Source organism: Pan paniscus, chromosome 13 (assembly GCF_029289425.2).
Source record: "Pan paniscus chromosome 13, NHGRI_mPanPan1-v2.0_pri, whole genome shotgun sequence".
NCBI classification, from domain to species: Eukaryota; Metazoa; Chordata; class Mammalia; order Primates; family Hominidae; genus Pan; species Pan paniscus.
The window spans coordinates 96,141,165-96,167,074 of record NC_073262.2 but is presented as its reverse complement, the minus strand read 5'-3'; the positions used below and the strand labels follow the sequence as shown (position 1 = coordinate 96,167,074).

General features: G+C 37.0%; 1 long non-coding RNA gene across 1 annotated transcript in view; it reads right to left on the bottom strand.

Moving 5' to 3' along the window:
* LOC129397296 (uncharacterized) overlaps positions 1-18,081 on the bottom strand; it is a 339,201-nt gene extending 321,120 nt beyond the window's left edge. The window contains exon 1 of the long non-coding RNA XR_008624564.2: positions 17,843-18,081. This is a non-coding gene — a long non-coding RNA (uncharacterized LOC129397296). The remainder of the gene's footprint in view (positions 1-17,842) is intronic.
* Positions 18,082-25,910: the final 7,829 nt, after the last annotated feature.

The following is a 25,910-nucleotide window of genomic DNA, read 5'->3' as shown; positions in this document are numbered from 1 at the left end:
TGTGGCTTGGGTTAAGTTTAATATTGTCACAGTTCCAATAATTTGTTTAAACCAAAAATACCCAAGTAATTATGTCAACATTACCCAAGGTAATATTTTTCATAACAAATATTATTTTTTAACTTAAAACAATAATTAAAAGCATATTTCAAGATTCCTATTCTTAACCTCATATTAAGGAACGTTTATGGGAGGCCATTGTTTTAGACTAGCTTCTCGCACTAGGCTTCAGTAGACTAGACTGAACCTGAGAACTATCACTTGTGCTACATGCCAAGTAATCAAACTGAACTTTGAAATGGATCAATTAAAACAGGAGATTCCAATCAACCTGAGTCAGTGTAATAAGGAAATCCCCATTGTTTTAATACTAAGAGAAAAGTAACTATAACAGACAAATTGGCATTTTGTTCTCTGTCTCTCTTTTTTGCAGCTATTTTCCACCTGTAAAGCCAACTTCTGTTCAGCTCATTGGAATACTTGTTCTATTTTATGGAGTGAGATGTTGCCCAATTCTGGAATCACAAATAAAAGCCAATTAAGATTCTTTAAAACTAAATTTGTTGCAATTTTGTATTTTGACTCAAAATGCTTTCACAAACATATGGCAGTTTTTGAAAATAAAGTCTGTCATTGGCTGTATAAAGGTATGCTGATGTGCAGGCATGTTTTAGATATGAGAAAGAATATAAGTACTTAGGAAATAATGTACGTATAGCAGATGGTTTTTTTAAGTAGGTGATTTCTGAAAGATTTTGGGGGTTTAAAATCCAAACCTATAGAAAATGGGTTTCACTTTTCAAAACATCATAAATGAGCACCATCTGTTACCTGTTAGTTTGTCATTATCAATATACAGATCGATATTAACCTTATTAGAGTATTATTACACTGTAAACTGCATAGAGGTTATAGTGAATAACATTTGTATCTAAATACTAAAAAATGACACAACTGATTGATAAACACAATAAGATTTCTAATAGGAAAACAATAAAAATGAAGAAGAACACTGACCCAAAACAAACGGATAGATGGGGACAGATAGATGGAAACACTTTTTTAAACATACTGAAATATCCAACCTAGATTGAACAGTTTTCCTAAAAATTCTTAAATAAGGTGATTATTTCAGTAAGTTTAGGCACCCAAAGAAACATGTTGCCAAATAAATGGATCACCTTTAAATCATTTGAACATATTTTGAAACAGTTTTAAAATAAATTGTCAAATTACAAACAGAATACTACTTTCAACTATTAAAACTTTTCTAAAGACCCTAAATTTCAAACTAGATGACCAAATGCTATAGCAATGCTTTTCATTACCTATATTTCATATGCTGAAAAGGTAATAGTGGAAAGCAATTTAGGAGATAATGATCATGATTTGGAAGGGAATGAAAAAACCAAGAAAATGGACTTTAAAAACCTATGCATCAGCAAGCTCATACAAGTAGTAAGAAAGAACACATTGACAGAAGTCTATAGCAAAATTGGAAACTGCCAGTTTCTAAGAGGTAATAATAAGGGCAAAGACATAAACTATACCTATGGAAATAAAATATAAAAGAGTCACTTGGTAGATTATTTGAATAAAGTGTGAACTTTTTAAAGAAGATTAGTTATGGGGACATCTCAAAGATAAGCATGCAAGTATAGTTCAAGAATATGTGGGCAGCATCAGGAGGACCAAAGTCAAAATAAGTTGCAGCTAATACAGAATCTTTACTATTAAAAAGAAAATAAATAAAAGTTCAATCAGACGTGGAGAGACAGGTTATCATCTATGGTGATGGAAAAAAAAAAAAAAACCTGGTCCATGACCATCCACCCTGAATTCACTCGAACTCGCCTAGTCTCAGAAAAAGAAAAAAAAAAAAGACCTGCAATTATAAAATAAATAACTAAGCTAAAATTCTCATTTTATTAGTTGTTTTACCCTTTCTCTTTACTAAAATTTTATTATATATAGTATCAGATATGTTGACCTAAAAGAAAAAAAGCTGGCCGGGTGCGGTGGCTCACGCCTGTAATCCCAGCACTTTAGGAGGGCAAGGTGGGAGGATGATCTGAAGTTGGGAGTTCAAGACCAACCTGACCAACATGGAGAAAACCCATCTCTACCAAAAATACAAAATTAGCTGGGCATGCTGGTGCATGCCTGTAATCTCAGCTACTCGGGAGGCTGAGGCAGGAGAATCGCCTGAATCTGGGAGGTGGAGTTTGCGGTGAGCCAAGATCGTGCTGTTGCACTCCAGCCTGGGCAACAAGAGCAAAACTCTGTCTCAAAAAAAAAAAAAAAAAAAAGAAAGAAAGAAAGAAAAGAAAAGAAAAGAAGAAAAGAAAAAATGCTGAGGCAAAAGTAATACGGTAAATAATTTATTGAGACCAAGCTTGAAGATTGTGTCAGCTGAACAATGATGAGGACCGTAAATCTGGAAAAGAGAGTTTTGTTTCTCATAAAGGATTGCAGCCTGCAGGCTAGCCATCCAGCAGGCTGGGAAACACAGCCTCTGTAGACACCAAGAGCAAGCACTTCAAGAGAGGGAAGGAAAAGACAGGAATTTATGCTGAACGAGTTGGCTAAGTATACATATTCAATAAGCTATAGAAGAAGTCATGAATATTTATGAAAGTGGAAACGTGCTGGCAATTGAGCTTCATGCCTCTTCGAGGGTTACATGTTCAAAAACTGGCAGCATTAGCAGAATTCAAGGGTGGAATTTTCAGCCCTCTGACATCAAAAGGTGATGTAGAGGACACAAAATTTCTCACTGCACTTGCTCTTTGAACCAGCCAAAGCCAGTCCTGAGATGGTGGTCAGTTTTTAGGAAGGGGTGTCTTGTGAAACTGGTGAGCTGTCACATCCAAACTGCAAAGAAGGAGAGGGGATCTGGTCTCAGCCTTAGATGATTGGTTTAAAGTGATGAAGGAACGAGTCATCCATTTCTTGTTTTCCAAAGGTGGTTTCTGCTTACTCCTTAAGAAAGAACTCTGGTTAAAGGTTATTAAGAAAGGGGCATACCGAAGTATGACCAATATATCCTGTCATGGCCATGAACTCTGTTTTTAAGGTTTTTCTGGGATCTCCTTGACCAAGAGACATTCCATCCAGTTAGTTGGGGGACTTATAATTTATTTTTATTTCTCAATTGCAACTCAGGAATATAAACTCAAGTAGCCCTGAATATACATTCTAATTACAGCAGTTGAATGTAGGTTTTAACAGTAAAAGAAGAGGCAGTTCCTAAGTTATTTACCAAGAATTTATATTACAATACCATAAGCTAATGATTGACTATACATATTTTTGGTATCACAAATTCCAGGATTATGAAGAAAATGGGTGAGGCAACTAAACAGAAACAAAACGTCTTTAAACAGTTGATCCCAGGCTTGTGTGTGGGAGGTGTGGCTGAAGTCCCATACTCTTATCTCTCTGGACCTCATGCATTTTTTACACCTCACAGAACACAGACTGCTCTGAGCTGTTTTTCTTTTTTCAGGTATAGGAAAAATACCTTTTACAAAGGAGGTATTCAATAACATATTTATCATCATTTGCTCTACAAAGAAATTGAGGGCTCACGTCATGTGTGGTAAATTTAAGCACTAATTTTTAGAACATTAAATGCTTTATGCAAAACTAAGATGTGTGCTCGGATAGTGATATGGTTCGGCTGTGTCCCCACCCAAATTTCTTCTTGAATTGTAGCTCCCATAATTCCCATGTGTTGTGGGAGGAACCCAGTGGGAGATCATTGAATCATGGGGGCAGTTTCCCTCATACTGTTCTCATGGTAGTAAGTCTCATGAGATCTTAGGGGAAACCCTTTTTGCTTGATTCTTGTTCTCTCTTGCCTGCCACCATATAAGATGTGCCTTTTCACCTTCCACCATGATTGTGAGGCCTCCCCAGCCACATGGAACTGTGAGTCCATTAAACCTCTTTTTCTTTATAAATTTACCCAATATCTGCTGTCTTTATCAGCAGCATGCAAATGAACTAATACATATAGGTAGAGAATAAAATTAAAACTTACTTAAAAATTACTTCTTAGAAGTAAGATGCTGTGTGTGATAATGAACATTTTAGTTTTAATTAAACAAAAACAATTAATAAATGGCATTTAGCATTCTATCTATTTAATGTGTAAGGTTAAGGTGTAAGAGAGAGCAAACATGCTAAGCTTGTTAATGTACAATTCATATATTTTTCCTTCCGTGTCTAGCCAACTTTATAAATTCTGAGGACTACTGACATATGAGCAGCAAAGGATCTGGTAATCAATTAGCAAGACAATTGGCCCTTAGATAATTAAATAGTTGTCCTTAAGAGAAAACTAAGCATTGAACATATAGTTCATAATAAAGGTAAAAACGACAAATAAGAGATACTACCAAGGAAACTGTTTTAGTACTTACATTGCTTCAGTTTTTTAAAAAAATGTTGATTCACATTAGAAACAAAAAACGTAAAATATAAAAAAGATTGAAAAAATCACCACAAAAGTAAAATGTTCTTCATCTCCATTGCCACCAATCAAAATCCCCTCTTCAGTCCCTTCTTGCTTAAGCTATTGCAACAATCCCTAGGGACACATTGGTATCTCTGAGTCTAGCACTGAGCGTCTCTGTCCTTTTTTTTTTTTTTTTTTAATTATACTTTAAGTTCTAGGGTACATGTGCACAACTTGCAGGTTTGTTACATATATATACATGTGCCATGTAGGTGTGCTGCACCCATTAACTCGTCATTTACATTAGGTATATCTCCTAATGCTATCCCTCCCCACTCCCCCTTCCCATGACAGGCCCCGGTGTGTGATGTTCCCCTTCCTGTGTCCAAGTGTTCTCATTGTTCTCAGCAAACTATCACAAGGACAAAAAACCAAACACCGCATGTTCTCACTCATAGGTGGGAATTGAGCACTGAGCTTCTCAAATTCATTTTATACCCCCTAAGAATCTTTCTAAATAGCAAATCTGAATTGTATTCCCCTTCTTGTTCCTCTAAATTGTTGTTACACAACTTATGTCAAAATAATGTAGGAGTATTTATTAAAAATAAACATTTCTGTTTTCAACTGCAGACCTAAGAAATCGTAATCTCTGGGACATGCGGACCCAGAAAATTATGCTTTCGGAAAGATTCCTAAGTGTTTCTTAAGCACAGAAATATTTGAGATTTCTCTACCTTTGAGATAAATTTAAATATTTTACGTCAATGTAATTTACCAGATCCTATAGTTTCTTTTCTTTTATTCTATCAAGGAATCATCTCTATTGCATTAAACTTTATTGATATCTTTCAATTTTCAAATCCATAAGTCATGCAATAATTTTTCTTCTTCCTGAATAACATCCTGATCCTCTGCCCCCACCTGACTTCACCTTTTCCCTTAGTTTGACTACTATTTATATGAACAATCAGACAAAAAATACTATCTTCTAGAATGTCATCTCTAACCAATAGATTTTCTTATTGGTTGCACATTGAAAACACTTGGGAACTTTAATAAATACTAATACCTGGATCCTAAAAGGAAAGATTGTGATTTAATTGATCTGGGTTGAAGACTGGTCCTTGAGGTTACTGAAAGCATTTTGGGTTATTCTGTGTACAGCCAGAATTGACAACCACAGCTATCTTCTAAATTTGAATTCCTGCCTGATTGCCATTACTTACAATGAGACTTTAAACGTTCCCTTATCAAAACTCTTAGCTCACTTTATTGAAATTATTATGTGGCTATAAACTGCTGGGGACAGGATCCTTAAGACTGGTAAGGTTAGGCTGTTTGTTCCATCCAAATCTCATGTGATTCCCAATGTTGAATTTGGGGCTTTGTGGGAGGTGATGGGATCATGAGGGCAGGTCCTTCATGAATGGTTTAGTGCCATCCCTTCAGTGATTAGTGAGTTCTTGCTCTGAGTTCACTCAAGATCTAGTTGCTTCAAAGTGGATGGCACCTCTTTTCTCTCTCTTGTTCCGGCTCTCACTATGTGATGTGCCAGCTCCCCATCGTTTTCTGCCCTGATTGGAAGCTTCCTGAGGCCCACACCAGAAGAAAATGCTGGCACCATGCTTCCTATATAGCTGAAGATACATGAGCCAAACTAAAACCTCATTTCTTTGTAAATTACCCAGCTTCAGTTATTTCTTTATAGTAATGGAAAAACTAACAAATGACTGTCTTAGAATCTCCTATCTACCTAACACTCAGTACAGGGAGACAGTTAAGAAGTAACTCAAAAAATATCTGCTGAATAGCATTGAATTAGTAATTTTGAATCTTGCAAAGCATTTTAAATGCTATTTTGATAACCTTTGCCTTCTATACACTTATTCTAGAGTATAAGATTCCAGGTGCATTTGTGTTTATTTCATGTTAATACCTTAAGAGCCTGGAACTATAATATAAATGTTCAATGAATAAAGAATAAAAAGGAAGGTAAAATACAATACAATTTGGAACAATGTTTAGAAAAGTAAATAACTGAATCTCTTTAAGTAATCTAAACTATATAGGATACCTCTTTGGAAATTTATTTATGGGATGATTAGTTTTTAATGACTATGTATTTATTATTTGTTTATTAAATCTTGTCTAGGAAAACTGGTTTCTAAATGTGACTGATTATTTAAATCAATTGGGAAGGTCTTTTCAAATGTAAATTATTGCAGAGTTTCATTCAGATTTTATGATTTGGGCCCAAGAAATATAGTTTTGAAAAGTCACTAAAAACAAAACAAATTTTTCTTATTATTTCTATTTTGAACTATGACCCTGCTTTTTAGAAAAAAAAAATGGCCCAAGAGGCTATATAGGAAAATTTCACTAGTATAGTTGGAGTGGTTTTCTGCTGTTGTTGTTGTTGTTGTTTTTGTTTTTTGTTTGGTTGGTTGGTTTTGGTTTTTGGTTTCTGTTTTTTTGTTTTTTTTTTTTGAGACTGAGTCTCATTTTGTTGCCTAGGCTGGAGTACAGTGGCCGATCTCAGCTCACTGCAACCACCACCTCCCAGGTTCAAGGGATTCTCTTGCCTCAGCCTCGCAAGTAACTGGGACTACAGATGCACTCCAGCATGCCTGGCTAATTTTTGTATTTTTAGTAGAGATAGGGTTTCACCATGTTGGCCAGGCTGGTCTCAAACTCCTGACCTCAAGTGATCCACCCGCCTCAGCCTCCAAAAGTGCTCAGATTACAGGTATGAGCCACTGCATCTAGCATAGAGTGGTTATTTTATTTAAAGGGATGCTACTTTGTTCCATTTAAACTGTTTCATAAATTTAATTTTTAAGTAACTTGTTTTTGATTTAACTTATCTCTGACTCTTTTGGTATTTTACTCTTTACAATAAATTTTAGAAGCTTAAGAGATTTACATCATCAAATCTCTTTTATAATAGTTTTGTTTCTATGTCAAGTTTTCACATCTAAAAATTGTTAAAACTGGATCTGGATGTGTGGTTAGAAGTTGGTTAAATAAAAAAAGAAGAGAAATACTTTCTCCCACAGGAGAACAAAGGCTCAAAGCTATGACAGTGTATTATATTTTCAGGGAACATTAAGATGTTCTTGAAACATGCAAAAAATAGGAAATAATAGAAAATGAGTATCCAATGAATTCTATATGGCCATTGCCAGACAATATGATCAGAATTCTGTTCAGGGAAATATTGTGTGTATATGTGTGTGTGTATACATTTGTGTGTCTGTGTGAGTGTGTGTACCCAATTTAAATCTAGGTTGGTTAAATAAAAATTTTACATTTCTTTGTTCAAAGGACTAATTTATTTTATTAGGGGATAAGTAAATTCAGCTGTGAATGTTTTAGCATTTAATGACTTCCTGATTCAGAATGAATTCAGCAATAAAAGCTAATTAGAAGGGAAATGAATGCCTAAAATATCCCTCATGTGCATAAAAGAAAAGTATAAAGATCATTAATTGAAATTAAAATTTAACAGTATACTAATGCATCATGACATAAAATTCCATCTGTTATACAGCATCACAAAAACAGAAAAAAAAATACATAGGGAATAGTTCATCTTTCTTAGGCTTTGACTGGTTAATTGCTCATTAATAGGAATGTATTTATATAAAATATGGTGTTGATAGTAAGAATTCCAATATACATTATAATTTCTTCTTTTTCCTCCCTAAGCCCAGTTTCTTTTGGTGAGAGAAATCTAGGTGGTGGCCGGGAGCGGTGGCTCATGCCTGTAATCCCTGCACTTTGGGAGGCCGAGGTGGGCAGACCACGAGGTCAGGAGTTTGAGACCAGCCTGGCCAACATAGTGAAACCCTCTCTCTACTAAAAATACGAAAAAAAAACCAAATATATAGCTGGGTGTGGTGGTGGGCGCCTGTAATCCCAGCTACTCAGGAGGCTGAGGCAGGGGAATGGTTTGAACCTGGGAGGTGGTGGTTGCAGTGAGCTGAGATGGTGCCATTGCACTTTAGCCTGGGCGACAGGGTGAGATTCTGTCTCAAAAACAAAACAAAACAAAACAAAAACACAACAATGAAATCTCGTTGGTAAAGGGTGACAAAAAATGCTGTTTCTTATGATGTAAAAGAATTTTAATATCATAAATTGCATGCTCCCTACATAACGATATATACATGTTTGAACATATGTATATTTATATGCATGTATGTTTGAACATATGTATAATTATATGCATGTACATGAATTTTATATAAATTATGGGCATTAATTTTGAAAATACAAATGAAATTTTAAAATAGTCAAAAAGAAAAGAATGACAGTATATTGTATGCATAGAAAGCTTATATAACTTATTTTAATTAATAAACTTTCTACAGTTTTTGTAGTCAACATTCCTATATTTTCTAGATACATAGCATTATCTGAAATATATCTTTGTTTTTGTATTAGAAATATAAATCTAATATGTGTTTTGGTTTGCCTGACTGCATGTAATACTAAACTGTAGATTTGTCTGCATATAAACCATTAATGACAAAGTAATTAATTATAATTAAAATCAATAAGAAATTGTTACAAGTTTTGCCACTACCATAAAGCACTCACATTACAATTATGTAAGGATGAAAAAAATCTTTGCAACACCATAGCTTTTAGTCATAAGCAAAGTATATGCTTTAAAATATTCAATTATATGAACTGACACATAGAAAACATTTCACAAAGTTTAAGAAAAAGAGATTTAAAGGTAAGAAATAGCTATATAAATAAATATGTTAATATCAGGATTATTTACAGCAGCAAAATAAAAAAAACAAATAAATAGAAAAGAATCTAAACCAAAACAACAGGAACCAATTTAAATTTCCAGGCACAGGTAAATAATCATCTATATAATATCACATACAATAATATGCATCCACTTACAATATGAAATGTAAAAATCTGAAGTATTAGAAAAAACAATGTCATATTTAATTTTACAGAACAAAATAAAAGAAAATTACACTATGATTGGAAATTGTATAAGTGACTATATTATATGTGGGGCTCTACCTGTCCCTCCCTATTGGGGTCCCATTTTTTTTCCTGGCTACATTATTGAGTAATATTTAAAATGACTGCCAACTTTCACTCCCATCCAGCTCACATTCCTGGACTTCCCTGATGTTGAGAGTGTAGTTACTTTTTAAATATAGAATCTTGCTCCTTCTATTTTTGCCCTGCCATTAGCTGCTTTGGCTTTCTCAGGTATACATCAAACACAGGTCCTGAGTGTCTCCAATCGCAAGTAACACATTCTAGGCTCTCCAGATGATCCAGTTGCAGACTCTCTTGTCTCCATCGGACTTAAGGCAAGGTGCAGACACTTCCATACAAAGCACAGCGTCCTCCAAAGAAGCCCTCCTTATGGAATCCTCTGACCTCTATACCCTGATCCATCTTGTATACATTTTTTTGTATTTTTGACTTAACTGAATGGTGCTAGAGTCAGATAACTGCTTCTAAAAACTTCCTTTATGAATCTGCACTAGAATTTAGGACCTTACTTTGGTATTGTACAAGAATGGTTTTCAGAGAGGCTTCATGGTACTCACGAGAGCATATTAGTAAGAAATTGATATCTCAAAGAATTATGTGATTTTCCTGGAACAATAAGCCTTTGAACAACCTCTTGCATATAAATGGGGATTTCCTAAATTCCATACGGTTTTGAAAGAAGCTAGGTCTTGTACAATATTTTAACTGGGCTTTAACTCAAAAATATACTCTTTATAATTCATGTGTATGTATGCCAGAGAAAACATAGGTTATCCATTATTAATCACAAGAACTATCAAGAATTCTCAAAGTGGCATGGCTGGAAGCCATATATGATTAGGAACCCCATTTGTTATAGAAGGAAACCTAAGCTAGCCTACCATAAACAAAGAACATGAGCTGTTAGGCGCCAGGAACTTACGTCTTTATTCTAACATGCACAAGTTGAGAAACAAGGGCAAATAAGATAATCCCTCTAAATTAAATTTATCTAAAAATGTCTAATAATTATTGTTTTGCCTGTCTCAAAAAGCTGTTAAGGTCATAAAAGAAAATGTGTATAAAAATAATTTATAAATTTTAAATTACTATATAATGAATGTTCCAGCATATACAACAATTGGTATTGATTGACAAATACTCTAGGAAAGAAAGTACATAACTTAACAGACTTCCTGGTTTAACTTGTGGATTATGCTAGAAATCCATTCTGAGGAACCACATCCTTTACATGTATACAATTTTAAAATTCTGTATGGTATTTTGCCGATGCTGCCCTTTCCCTAATGGTATGATCAGCTTTGAATGTCCTGCTCTCCATTCTAAATTTATTTCAAATTCCGACAACTGATTAAGAGTCAGCATAACCTATTCATTCTTTAATTTTAATTCTATAAACACCTTAGCCTGCATTTTGAAGATTTTGAATGACACTATTAGATTCACTATATTATAATTTCTATGAGGGTGGTGTATTAGTGTGGCACATAAAATTAATTATCATAAGCAGGAACTACCTAGATTCTGTTAGTCGCTTTTCCCCCAACACCTTGTACAATGTGCATGTAGTGTTTAATAAATGTCCATGAATAGCTTTTTAAAGTTGGTAATATAAATTAGTATGACAAGAGGTTCTTTATCTTTAATTCTATGAATTTTTATAAACAGTGAAGCAATTTTAATGTAAATTAAACTTTCTTAACAGTATTAACTTATGACAGTATTAAAATCCATAAATTATTTCACTAGGTCAAAATTAATTTTACTGAAATACTTTCTTGGAATATATTATGTGTATGTATATGTATATGTATATGACAGATTGCACTAAATCTCCTCCCTGTAGCATAAAACTTGCACCACTTCTCACTAAAGAGGTGGAATCTGTTTTTCCATCCCTTCACTCTGTACTGGCATTATAATTTACACTGGCTGCTAGGATGTATTGGAAGTGATCAGTGCACTGGTTCTGAGCTTCAGTAATAGAGGTTTTTGTATATTTTAGTTTACTTGATCATTCTTCCTTCAACATGAGACGACTGTCAGGTTAGCATGCTGGAGGAGGCCTAGTCACCCATAACAACCCAGGCAACAGCCAGATGACAAAGACCCAAACAGACAGTGAAACACTAAATGTGTGAGGCGGCCCATTTGAGATCAGAACAGCTGTCCCACTGAGTTCATCCTAAATGATTGACCTACTATCCAAAAGTGCTATGTAAATACTTATTGTTTTAAACCACTTATTTTGGAGGTAATTCATTTAATATTATTATTATATTATATAACATTATTACATAGTAATTATGGCAGTTATTGTGTTATATAGTATTATTACACAGTATTACTGTAGTACTAAATAACTGGTGACTTTTATTGCTCTTAATAATCACTTAATGTTAATTCATTGTCTAGAGCAGCAGTCCCCAACGTTTTTGACACCAGGGACTGGCTTCGGGGAAGAGAGTTTTCCATGGACCTGGGTCGGGGGATGGTTTTGGGATGATTCAAGCACATTATATTTATTGTGCACTTTATTTCTGCTATTATTCCATTGTAATGTATAATGAAATAATTATACAACTCACCATAATGTAGAATCAGTGGGATCCCTGAGCTTGTTTTCCTACAACTAGACTGTCACATCTGAGGGTGATGGGAGACAGTGACAGATTATCAGGCATTCGATTCTCATAAGGAGCACATAACCTAGATCCCTCGACACACAGTTAACAATAAGGTTCCCACTCCTATGAAAATCTAATGCTGCCCCTGATCTGACAGGAGGTGGAACTCAGGCATTAAGTAATGTGAGCCTTGGGGGGCGGCTGTATATACAGATGAAGTTTCACTCACTCACCTGCCGCTCACCTCCTGCTATGTGGCCCGGTTCCTAACAGGCCATGAACCAATACTGGTCTGAGGCCTGGGGGTTGAGGACCCCGATTCAGTCAAGTAATATGTATAAGCATGAAGTTTATTTAAATGCATGGTAAAAATTACCAAATATCTCAGTATTCCAGGGGATTTAGAAAAATACCCTGCAATAAAAATCATCTATTCTAAAAGTGAGATAATGAGCTATAGGGTAGCAGACAGTGTGAAATGAATATTCACATTAAAAAAGAAATATATGCTGCTGAATTACTGTTCATATTATTTTTCAAGTTACTGACATTAATTCAACCTTTACTTTTCACGGCTGTGTTTGGTTTTACTGGGCACAGTTCAGTGCAAATAAATGTTCTTTGTGTGAATAATTATCAAGCATTCAACTAAAATGTTCTTCAAATTTGGACCAGAAAGACATCCAACTCTGTTCTTAGTAAATACTACTCAAAATATATTTGCAGTTTACTAGGTTGCATACTTATTTATTTTCATTTTACTATATTAATTGGGACAACTACATCCTTGATGTTAGTACAGGTGGAGGAGCTTGTACTCTTTACCCATTTCAGTTATTTTAATTTTTTTCTACACTCCACTGATAGAATAATTTTTCTAAGATTAAATCTGATTGTATTACTACCAAATTCAAGAACCTCATCCTTTTTACCTTATGGTGTATTTCTCTCTTATCTTTCTGGATTTTTTTTTTTAACTTTTCTTCTTAAAATAATAAATTCTGGCTGCTTTTTTTTTTTTTTTATTGTCCGCATCCCTCGACTTTTGGTCCCACAGACATCTCCTGAGACTTTAAGCTAAGAGGCTTTACTCTCAGCCATAAAGGAGAGAATTAAAGTTATGTGAAAGGAGATGGACTAAGAAACAGCAGGGGGAGAAAAAAAAATAGCTACACTGTCATCATACTAATTCATGTTTATTTTCAGATCAAAGGAGCTAGGACATAGCAACTAAGCTGCAAGTCCAGTAATTATTACAATTAATGGTTTGAAGGCAACTAGTTGGTGTTCATGCTATGCCTCAAGCCTCCTGGTGGCAAGCCACTTGACCTCTCTGAACCTCTTTTTTTTCATCATTATAATGAGCTGTTTGGCCTTAATGATCACTACAGACCCTTCAGTTATGATGCAGAGAAAAAGAGAAAGGATGTACATTTAGAAAACAGAAATTTGAATCCTGGCTGCTTTATTTTACTGGTTATGTGACCTTGCACATGACCCTTTTTAACTTTAGTCTCAGTTTTGTCATCAGTGAAATAGATCAGTAAGTTGTTAAAACAATCATATGAAGAAAAAAAAGTATATTAAAGCAATGTCACCAGTAAATGTTCTATATAAATATTAATTATTGTGACTATTTTTGTGTTTGAAATGAGGCAGGAATTCAAAAAGCAAAAAGAAATAGTTGCAGTTTAACAACTGTTATAGATACATTTCAAGGCTCCATAAGAAAAAAAAAGATAAAATAATTGAATAGATTGACTAAAGTGAAAAATTATCACAATGGAATAATTAAAGTAGTAATTTCATTAAGGTAGCCTTTTAAAAAATATTTTAGTTTAAAATAACTAAAGACTTACAGAAAGTTGCACAGTAGTTAGGCTAGTACTTTCAATATTGTTTTCTCTTAAAATTATATCTCATTTTTATAAACAGGCCCCTAAAACACAGCCACAGGCTTTGGAGAAAAACTGTAGTTCTAAGAGATTATTATTTAGCAATAGAAGTGTAATTTGGTCATGATGAGTGAATAGATTAATACATGTAAAAGCAAACTAGATTAAGTCTCCTTTTAGTAACTGACTTGTCATAAAAAATAAGCAAATTGAAGACACATACACACAAACACAGAGAAACACCTGGTAAATATACACATTTCACTTAGCATTTAAAGGGTTTGACTATTATTGATAAGGAAGGGGTGCAGGGAAGTGCTGGGTAGAAGAGGGTGTGGTCCCTGGCTAGGGCTCTAACCCCAGGCCTTACCCACAGACCTAGGTGAGGACAGGCACTCCTGCCTTCATGCCCAAATGTTGCATTTCCCAAGCCCACCCTGGCCCACCACACTCCCATCCTATGCCTATGAAAACCCTGAAATCTTAGCATTAGCACGCACACACACAAGTGGCTGGATGTCCAGAGGAACACATCAGCAGAAGACACAAGCGGCTGGACATCCAGATGACGGCGAGGGGAACATGCCGGCAGAGCGGTACACGGACAGAACCCGCCGGCCAAAAGACCTGAGACCAGCGCAACAACGCAGAGTTTGGCTGGGGTGGGTGGAGGAGAGCCCAGGCCACAGAGCAGCCAACTCCAGGGGAAAACCATCTCCCCCTTCTGGCTCCTCCATCTGCTGAGAGCTACTTCCATTCAATAAAACCTTGCACTCATTCTTCAAGCCCACGTGTGATCCAATTCTTTTTGTACACCAAGGCAAGAACCCTAGGATACAGAAATCCCCCTGTCTTTGTAATAAGGGCTTCAGGAGCTGTAAACATTCACCCCTAGACACTGCGGGGGGGCTGGAGCCCCACAAACTGCCCGTCTGCATGCTTCCCGCAGAGGTTTGAGCAGTGGGGCAGGAAGCAGCGAGCCACACCCCCATCACACACCCAGTGATGGAGATAACGAAACCTTCCCCTTTCATTATATGTTTGAACCTTATGCGTTTGGAGAGTGAAATGGTCATCTGGAAGGATGTTTATGAGTAAGCAAGTTCCCTTAAGGTAATTTGGTTTGCTCCAAGTGAAAACAGAATATCCTGAAACTAACGTTGTTGCTTTATATTCATGTAGCCCCTAGACAACAGTAGACAACAGGAGGTTATGCCCACAGGGCAAAGTCACTTACCTTCAAATGTTTAGCAGATAAGTATTATATTTGAAAGTATTTCTCTCTTTGTTTAATTCTGTGAGATAAAGAACAGAGAGGAGCCAAACACACAGAAACACATACACAAATACATGCGCCCGCGCATATGCGCACATGCATATGCACGCACACACACGAACACAGAGTCCTTTTAATTGAAATGAAAAGTAGACTTTTAGTCAACTTCATTGCTTTGATGGCATTCATTGACATCCTGCATTTTTAAAATGAAATGGTTATGTGGTGGTGGTAATATCATTGTATTACCGAAAATGTTATATGAAAGACATTGATGGTAGTCACTTAACAAAAACATGTAAAATAATAAAAAGATTTAGTCTAAAGAGGCCCTGTTGTTCTTGGGGCACCAAATTCAGAATGGGACTTGTATTGAGTATTGTTCCTCTGTAATACAGTGAGAAAGGGATTTCACTGGGACACGGAACAAAAACGTATGTGTTCATAGTTTGAGGATGAAGGGCCTCGGACACACTTTTAAATGTTCTGTGTGCTTTTCCCAATTAAAATCACATGACAAGCTACTGAAGTGCTCAAATTCACTGAAAAGACTGGTAAACAATTGATATGCTCAGCTCTTTCTGCTACACTTCAGTGTGTCTCAGCCACACAGAGTTTCAGTCCAGATTTTTTAAAAAAGCAAAAGTTTCTCTTTTTTTCCTTTATCTTCATATGACTTATTAAGCCATTTAATAATGAAGGTGGTGATACCGTCTCTCACAGACCAATCGAAATACACTACTACATTGAAGCTCCTTGCTGAGGTAATTTAGTTCTGTTATTCAGAAACCCAATACACATATCAGAATGAATTTTCTATCACGGAGCTTTGCCCTCACATTGATATAGGCTATGATTTATACCTTATCAGTCATGACAGAATTGCCAGATACTGACAATACTTATCAGCATGTTTGTACTTATTAGGTCATTCAAAAGATAATATTGGCATACTTTCTTAGCAACAAATGTGAGAAGCAAAGATACACATGTCAGAGATTTTAAAGAGAAAGGCATAATAAGAATCTGTAAGTTTGGCAAAACAAATTGTATGTTTTAAATAAAAAAGAAAAATATGAAAGAATAAACAAGCATATTTATGAAATTATAGAAGTTAAAATACATGAAGCACATATACATACATATGTGTATATGCGTATGTATATATACATACATGTATGTGCATGTGTGTGTGTGCACATGTGTGTGTATATACCCATAAGCTTACTTCAGAGATATTACAGATTTGGTTTCAGACCACTACAATAAAGTGAATATTCTAGTTGTGAGCAATAATCCTGCAAATGCTGCCAGGTAATGGAAATAAGTAGAATGCCCCATCACTCAGAGGTTTCCTTTTGGGAAAGTAAGACCAAGAGAGCTAACAAAAGCCAAGCACCCTGCGCTTAAATCATAGCAAGCATAACTATAGCCACCAGTTATCTGGGTGTGTCACAAGACATCCTTTTATCTCCCTTGTTGGAAGAGAGCTCAGTTTCACAGTTTCACCTTAACATTCAGCTTATGGTAAGGAGTCCGTACAACCCCCCGCGAGACACATTTTTGTCCCAAATTCAATTCCAAGCTTCAGGTCAAAGCCGTAGGAAGAAAACCGAATCTAAGGGATCCAGAAGCAAATGATAATGGAAGGTAAAAGGCGCAGCACAGGTGAACGTGGCTGATTCCTGTTGATTAAGCCAAGCCCAAGCTTCTCGTTTCATGGATAAAGGCCACGCTAGTATCCATGGCATAAATGAGGTCTAGGAAATTCAAGGCTACTGACAGCAGGGGAGATAGGGCGTATATGGATAGAGTGGATAATTCCCACCCCCTATAATTGCTGCAGTTCTACACTAGCAGTTACTGCTTCACCTTGCACCACTTCCTAGGCCCTGCTGCTTCATGGGCACAAGCCGCTTTGGTACTCATGGTGGCACCTGCCAAGGTTGCTGGGACTCAGGGATTCAAGGATGGAAGAGAGAAAGAGAATGTTCTTCCCTTTCTCCCTCACGTACCCTGGGTATCTACTAGTAAGAGAACCAGGGATGCCTGCTCCCCTCTTTCTAGATGGATAGCCATTCATCTTCAGTCTGTACCCCTTTCGAATGCATCATGAACTCCTGGGACTCATTTGAAAAATGCCTTCTTTTTTCTTCTCTCCTCCTCTGTCTTCTCTTCACAGATAGGTAACTGTATCTCCATACTACAGGACAGTCCCCTCAGATGCATCCTCCGAACTGGAAATAGTTAATTTCCCAAACCTTAAACTGTTGGCTTAGGATTGGACTCAGGGGAAGGGAACCCAGAAGCCCAACTTGCCAACAAAAGGGTAAAGTTTTTTACCAGTCAGGCTTTCGGCCTCTCTGTGCAAACTGGTAAAAGCCCTAGGCATTTCTGAGCTGTCCTTACCCCTCCCTGTGTTTCATTTTGATACATGTTTTCTAATACCCTGGTTTGTCTCTTCTTGCCTTCAGGCTATCAAACTCAAAAAGGTCATGCAGCTGGAGCCTCACACAATGGCCTGTTCTGCCACAACTCTTACCTTACATAGGCCTCTGAGGGAGCTCTTGGGAGGTGACAGCATGCTGGCAGCCCTTGTGGCCCTCGCCCGCTCTCGGCGCCTCCTCTGCCTGGGCTCCCACTTTGGCGGCACTTGAGGAGCGCTTCAGCCCGCCGCTGCACTGTGGAAGCCGCTTCATGGGCTGGCTGAGACTGGAGCTGGCTCCCTCAGCTTGCGGGCAGGTGTGGAGAGAGAGGAACCGGCGGGAACCCGGGCTGCGCAAGGCCCTTCCGGGCCAGCGCCAGTTCCGGGTGGGCGTGGGCTGGGGCGGGCCCCGCACTCGGATTGGCCAGCCGGCCCGCCGCCACGGGCAGTGAGGGGCTTAGAACCTGGGCCAGCAGCTGCTGTGCTCCACTTCTCACAGGCCTTAGCTGCCTCCCCGCCGGGCAGGGCTCCGGACCTGCAGCCCGCCATGCCTGAGCCTCCCCCGCCCCTCCACTGCGAGCCTCCCCGACGAGCGCCGCCCCCTGCTCCAGGGCGCCCAGTCCCATCGACCACCCAAGGGCTGAGTGAGGAGCGCGGGCACACGGCGGGGGACTGGCAGGCAGCTCCACCTGCTGCCCGGGTGCAGGATCCACTGGGTGAAGCCAGCTGGGCTTCCGAGTCTGGTGCGGGTTTGGAGAATCTTTATGTCTAGCTAAGGGATTGTAAATGCACCAGTCAGCCCTCTGTATCTAGCTCAAGGTATGTAAACACACCAATGGACACTCTGTATCTAGCTACTCTGGTGGGGACTTGGAGAACCTTTATGTCTAGCTAAGGGATTGTAAATACACCAATTGGCACTCTGTATCTAGCTCAAGGTTTGTAAACACACCAGTCAGCACCGTGTGTCTAGCTCAGGGTTTGTGAATGCACCAATTGACACGCTGTATCTAGCTACTCTGGTGGGGATGTGCAGAATCTTTGTGTGGACACCCTGCATCTAGCTAATCTAGTGGGGAGGTGGAGAACTTTTGTGTCTAGCTCAGGGATTGTAAACGCACCAGTCAGCACCCTGTCAAAACAGACCAATTGGCTCTCTGTAAAATGGACCAATCAGCAGGATGTGGGTGGGCCAGATAAGAGAATAAAAGCAGGCTGCCCGAGCCAGCAGTGGCAACCCGCTGGGGTCCCCTTCCACACTGTGGAAGCTTTGTTCTTCTGCTCTTTGCCATAAATCTTGCTGCTGCTCACTCTTTGGGTCCACACTGCCTTTATGAGCTGTAACACTCACCAGGAAGGTCTGCAGCTTCACTTCTGAAGCCAGCGAGACCACGAACCCACCGGGAGGAACGAACAACTCCAGATACGCCGCCTTAAGAGCTGTAACACTCACCGCGAAGGTCTGCAGCTTCACTCCTGAGCCAGCGAGACCATGAACCTACCAGAAGGAAGAAACTCCGAACACATCCAAACATCAGAAGGAGCAAACTCCGGACACGCCACCTTTAAGAACTGTAACACTCACTGCGAGGGTCTGCGGCTTCATTCTTGAAGTCAGTGAGATCAAGAACCCACCAATTCTGGACACAATCTGACTGTCTTTCCCCAAAACAGTGTCCTCTATCAGCAGGAAACAGTTAAGATTTGTCTTTGTTCTTATTCTTATCCTTACTCTAATGGCAGTTAGATGTACTTCTTTAGAGGGACAAGTGAGACAGCCAGGTGGGAAGGACTCCCTGGCAGAACCTCCGATGGCCTGCACACAGGTGGAGCCACAGAAGTTCATGCCATTTGCAGGGGGAAGGAGCCTGGCCCCTCCTCTTCCTGGGTGGTACCTGGGATTCAAACTGCAGGGTGGGAAGCACACCAGCAGGGACTCTGTCTTTGTGGAGGGTCCCTGATTTTTTTTTGTTTTATTTTTTCCCTTTTAACCAAATAAAATTCTGCCTTACTCACCCTTCAAAGTATCTATGAGCCTGAATTTTTGTGGCCATGTGACAAGGACCCCATCTTTAGCTAAACTAAGGAAAAGTCCAGCAACAACAGTAGACCTTTTCTCAAATTGGAGAAAATTCTCTCAAATCCTGCTGTTGCTTTACCAAATTTATGTATTATAAATCCTTCATTGTTATTTCAACAATGTTCACAGCATCTTCACCACGGATGGATTTTGTCTCAAGAAACTACTTCCTTTGCTCACCCATAAGAAGAAACTTCTCATCTGTCTGAGTTTTATCATAAGATTGCAATAATTCAGTCACCTCATCAGACCTCACTCCTAATTCTAGTTCTCTTGCTGTTCGCACGTCCTCTGCAGTTCCTTCCTTCACTGATGCCTTGAACACATCAAAGTCATCCATGAAGCTTGACATCAACTTCTTTCAAACTCTTGTGAATGTTGCTATTTTGATCTCCTCTCATCAATCACAAATGTTGTTAATGGACTTTAGAATGGTGAATACTTTCCAGAAGGTTTTCAATTTATTTTGCCCAGATCCATCAGAGAAATCACTACCTACAATAACTGTAGTCTTATGAAATGTATTTCTTAAATAATAAGACTTGAAAATCCAACTTACTTGATCCATAGCTGCAGAATGGATGTTGTGTTGACAGACATGAAAACAACATTAATTTCCTGGTACATTTGTATCAGAGTTTTTGGTTAACAAGGTACATTGTCAATGAGCAGTAATATTTTGAAATAATTTTTTTTCTAAGCAATAGGTCTCAACAGTGGGCTTAAAATCTTCAGTACACCATGCTATAAATAGACATGCTATCAGCATATTTTGTTGCTCCACTTATAAAGCACAGGTAGAGTGCATCTAGCATAATTCTTAAGGGCCATAAGACTTTTGGAATGGTGAATGAGCATTGGTTTCAACTTAAATTCACCAGCTGCTTTAGCCCTGAACAGAAGACTCATTTTGTTCTTTAAAACTTTGAATCTAGGTATCAACTTCTCCTCTCTAGCTATGAAAGCCCTAGATGTCATCTTCTCCCAAAAGAAGGCTATTTTGTCTACATTGAAAATAAGTTTTTTAGTGCAGCCACCTTCATCAATTATGTTAGATCCTCTAGACCAGGGGTCCCCAACCCCTGCACCTGGACCAATACCAGTCCGTGGCCTTTTAGGAACTGGTCAGCACAGCAGGAGCTAAGCAGCAGGCAAGAGAGCATCATCACCTGAGTTCTGCCTCCTGTCAGATCAGCAATGGCATTAGATTCTCATAAGAGTGCAACCCCTATTGTGAACTGCACATGCAAGGGATCTAGTTGTGCACACTCCTTATGAGAATCTAACTAATGCCTGATGATCTGAGGTGGAACAGTTTTATCCTGAAGACATCCCCCCTCCACCTACCCTGTTCGTGGAAAAATTGTCTTCTACAAAACCAGTCCCTGGTGCTAAAAAGGTTGGGGACCACTGTTCTAGAAAACTTGCTGCAGCTTCTACACTAGCACTTAGTGCTTCACCTTGTACTTTATGTTATGGGGATGGCTTCTTTTCTTAAACCTCATGAAGCAGCCTCTGCTAGCTTCAAACTTTTCTTCTGCAGCATCCTCACATCTACCAGCCTTCACAGAATTGAAGAGAGTTGGGACCTTGCTCTAGATTAGTCTTTGACTTAAGGAAATGTTTTGGCTGGTTTGATCTTCTATCCAAGCCACTAAAACTTTCTCCTTATCAGCAATAAGGGTGTCTTGCTTTCTTACAGTTTGTATGTTCACTGGAATATCATTTCATGAACATTTTATTTGCATCCACAACTTGGCTGTTTGGAGCAAAAATCTTAGCTTTCAGCCTATCTCTCAACTTTCCATATGGCTTCCTCACTAAGCTTTTTTAAATATTGTTGTGTTTCAGGGAATAGGGAGGCCTGAGGAGAAGGAGAGAAAAGGAAGAAAGTCTGGTAGATGGAGCAGCTGGAACACACACAACATTTGTGAGTAAGCTTACTGTCTTGTATGGGCATGGTTAGCAGCATCTCAAAACAATTATAATAGTAACATAAATGATCACTGATCATAGATTATCATAACAGATAATAATAATAAGTTTTTGAAATATGAGAATCAGCAACATGTGGCACAGAGAAATAAACATATGTTGATTTAAAAAAATAGCACGGATAGACTTGCTAGATGCAGGGTTGCCACACACCTTCAATTCGTAAAAAATGCAGTGTCTGTGAAGCATAATAAACCAGAGTGCAATAAAATGAGGTATGCCTCTATTTATAGTTAGTATGATTTAATCAGTGTATTTGAGCTTATAGTAAAACCTATTAAATTAACATAGTAAGAGTTTTTATTAAACAATATTTCACCTTTCTGGTATTTTTTCATGCTGGTGAATTACAATTGAGTCTGGGATCATGGGAGCATGGATTGAACAAATATACTTCAGATTTACCAGTGGAAAAGTTCAGCCTCAGAAAGCTTGATTGACTTGCTCAATCTCATTGTTTTGAATAACAATGATCCACCTAACATTAACTGATCACATGACTTGATGAGGAGGAAATACTAAAATAAAAACATGATTATAAATTTTTACATTAGACTAACAATTTAAATCTAGACATCTAAGCATGATTCTTCAGAAAATAAGTGAAGAGCAAATGAGGAGAAATACTTTGAGAGAGAAAGAAAAAGGTGGTATAAGGTAGCACTTTATAGCAAAGGGTTTTGAGAAGAAATGAACAGGGTTCTCATACCACACACACTCATGTTACTTTTAAGACCTTACAAGAAAATTCCATAATCATCCCTAATTTCTCTTCATTATTTGAGAGATTTTTATTTCACAGAATCATGTGAAAATTAATGATAATTAAGTAAAGCTTTTATTTAGCACTAGGTGTGACATATTGTAAAAATACAGTAGATAATAAATTTTAATATTGAGAAATTAGTTGATTGATTTCTCTATTGCTTTACTCATTCGTTTTTGCAATAGAATTTGTTTAGCATTATCTATGATATGCTAATCACTGTGCCAGGTGATGAAGATATAGGATAATTATTGTAGCTGTTTTGAAAACAAAACCTTAAATTAGCCAAATGGAAGTAAATCTGATTTAATTTTGAATTAAATGTGAGAAAGCATCTGTTTAGTCTGGTAAAGCTACAAAGATACTTTAGTTTTAAAATCCTTTAAAATAATAGAATACTTTCAATTTAATTATGTTTCTTTCTTAGAAATTTTATTGCACCAGTAGCTAATTAATAAGAATACTAATTGCTTTGGATATTATAGGCTTTATTATATTAGTAACTTCAAATTGTTGATGTATTAGAAAAGTCACTAATGTATTTACAAATATTATTGTTACAATAATGTTAGAAATAATTATCTTTTTTATTACACTATCACAAGCTGACTTGTCACTATTATCTGTATTTATTAATAAAAGTACATGTAATTGCACTTCCTTAATTCATTAGATTCTTACAAAGTACGTATTTAGTATAAAGATACATTAGGTATTATAAGGAAATACAGAAATTATATAAAATATTGCCCCTTTCATTGCATATTTTAAAATCTAATTGAGTATAATTACATTATATATGTAAAGTTCAAAACTTTGCTGCTGAATTTACTTGTTTGTTTGCCTAATTTTGTTACTTCTTATTTTATTTTCTTTCTTGCATTTCTTCTGTAGCCTATATTCTGTAACTTAAGAGGTGGTAGCTGGTGAAGGAAATTAGAATATTGGCCATTGATAAATAATGACTCTTCCATGCTCTTCCTCCCAAATTGCTGGCTGTATGCAATGTCAAAGTTTTATAATATTATACCTAGTCTTCATAGTCCTTTCCAGTTTCAACCGGATTGCCAGTGACACTCAACATAGGCTCTCCAAAACTCATCAAATTTATCTAATAGAACCAGCTTATCACTCATGATTTCCTGTTTATAGAACAATTTCTTCATTCACCCACTCTAGAATCATCTTTGATCTTCCTCTTTTCATTTTTCTTTACTCAGCAACTTTCAGTCAGGCATCAAATTATCTTTGCATCTTAAAAATTCCAGTGACAACGCCCAAGTTTGGCCTCCATTCCTGCTTGAAGTGTTGCAGTAACTCTGCAGCTGGTTGTCCTGTCATCTCTCTCTCTCTACTCCAAACTATCACATTTACAGTGGCCTGAAATAGCGTCTTGGTTAGATAATCTCTCATAATGAAAAATATCTCTTGAGTAATAATCAGTGGATCATCATTGATTAGTAAATTTAAAACAGAATTATCAGTTCAGGTTCATTAGGTCTTCTATAAGATTCAACCCATATTTCTAGGTATGCCTTTCACTTGTTCAAATAATAAACAATGTAGAGAAACATGACTATTTGTATCTTTACCTTTCCAGACACAGACATTTATTATGAATATATAGTCTTCGTCTACGAAAAACCCATTTGTTAAGGCCCATCTCACTTCTACAAATTCTTCTTCCACTTACGTGTTAGCATAATTGCTCTTGACTTCAATCCACGAGACCATTATTATGTCATTGATCTAACTGTAATGTGAAATAATAGTTACTTATACACTTATCCAAGCACTCATAATCCTCTTCTTTATTTTCAAAGCTCTCATTTTAATTATTTGAGCAATTCCTATTACCTTCCAATAAATTCCTCTTATGCCTAAGTTGTATTTTTTTCAGTTGCAATCATAAGATTTCAATCAAATTATTCCTAACTCAGAAAATGATAGACAAAAATATATAAATTTAACTCACCAAAGGACATCATCTCAAGTTTTGTCTTTCTCTATTCAACCTAAAATCTTTTGGTAAATTTGACATGAGAGAAGTGGAACAAGAGTTAATGCTGTCATTGACCTGACTCCTAACTCAGGAATTTCTCCTGCATTACAAGTTTGAAGAAAAAAAAAAGAGTCAGTTTTACAAAAATGACACAATGTCTAAGAGAGTTCAAAAAGAGTCATTGCATATATATACCATATATATATGGTCACAAATTGAAAAAAATAAACCAAAGAATTTGGGTGCAGTAACCCTCTTATCAGAACGTAGGATGTCTTTGATCATACAAACTGTATGTAACCCAAGACCTCACTGTTGCTCACTGGAAGCCCTCTTCTCAGAGATTTATTTAATACTATCCCATATTGGATTAGGAGAGCCTAAATATTTCCTGGTTTTAGCAGAATTGGCTCAGAAATTATGACAAATCTCAGCACATAGGTGGGAGCTCTTAAAGAAAACTAGAGATAGTATGAATTAAGTGAAAGGTGATAGTATTACCTCCGAAGTTTGTTTTCTAGCTTCTTTTATGCAATTTTTTTGGTGTTTAGTAAATATTTGTTGAGAAAATATTATGTTATAATCTCTTACTATTTCATTTTCCCTTCTAAGATTTTCTTTTGATCATTTCTTTCTCGTGCATTTTTATTTTCAAACTTATTTTCTCTATGCATGTACAATTTTAAAATAAATGACAATAATAAAAATTGACAGGGTTTCCCAGCCACAAAAAATCTAGAAATGATTTTTCCAGTGAGAGCAGGGTGCCACAATAATTTTCTTTCCCATGTATATCTTACTGATTATGAAATTCCATCAAGAACCAGGAGATCCCTAACATTTATACATAATTACTTAAAAATAAGTAATAATTACTTAAAAATAAGTATATGGATGATGATATTAGTTTTGGGGTAATTGCAACAGACACTTAATGCATAAGAGATATTATCTATGGCAAGACTTTGCTGTTCTTTCCTACCTTGGCAGGACTCTATTTTTAAGAGAGATGCCATTGGCAGTTATCATTCCAGTCAGACAATCCAGGGTCAAGGTAAAGTAGTATTCAGTTATACTACAGCTTTTCTTGCCTTGTGGAACTACCAGACGTCCACTAGGTACTGTATGTTTGACCAAATAAATTTGGAATCTAAATCAGGTATATGGTCACCTGAAAAACAAATGTGAATGTCACTAATACAATGATGGCCCAAAAGAGTTTTAGCACATACACACACATACAAACATAGTTCTGTATACAAAAACATGGTTCTGTCTGATTTTAAGTTTTATACTCTATTTCCTAAATATAGTAAAAGTTTTTTATGCTGTGCATCAAAGC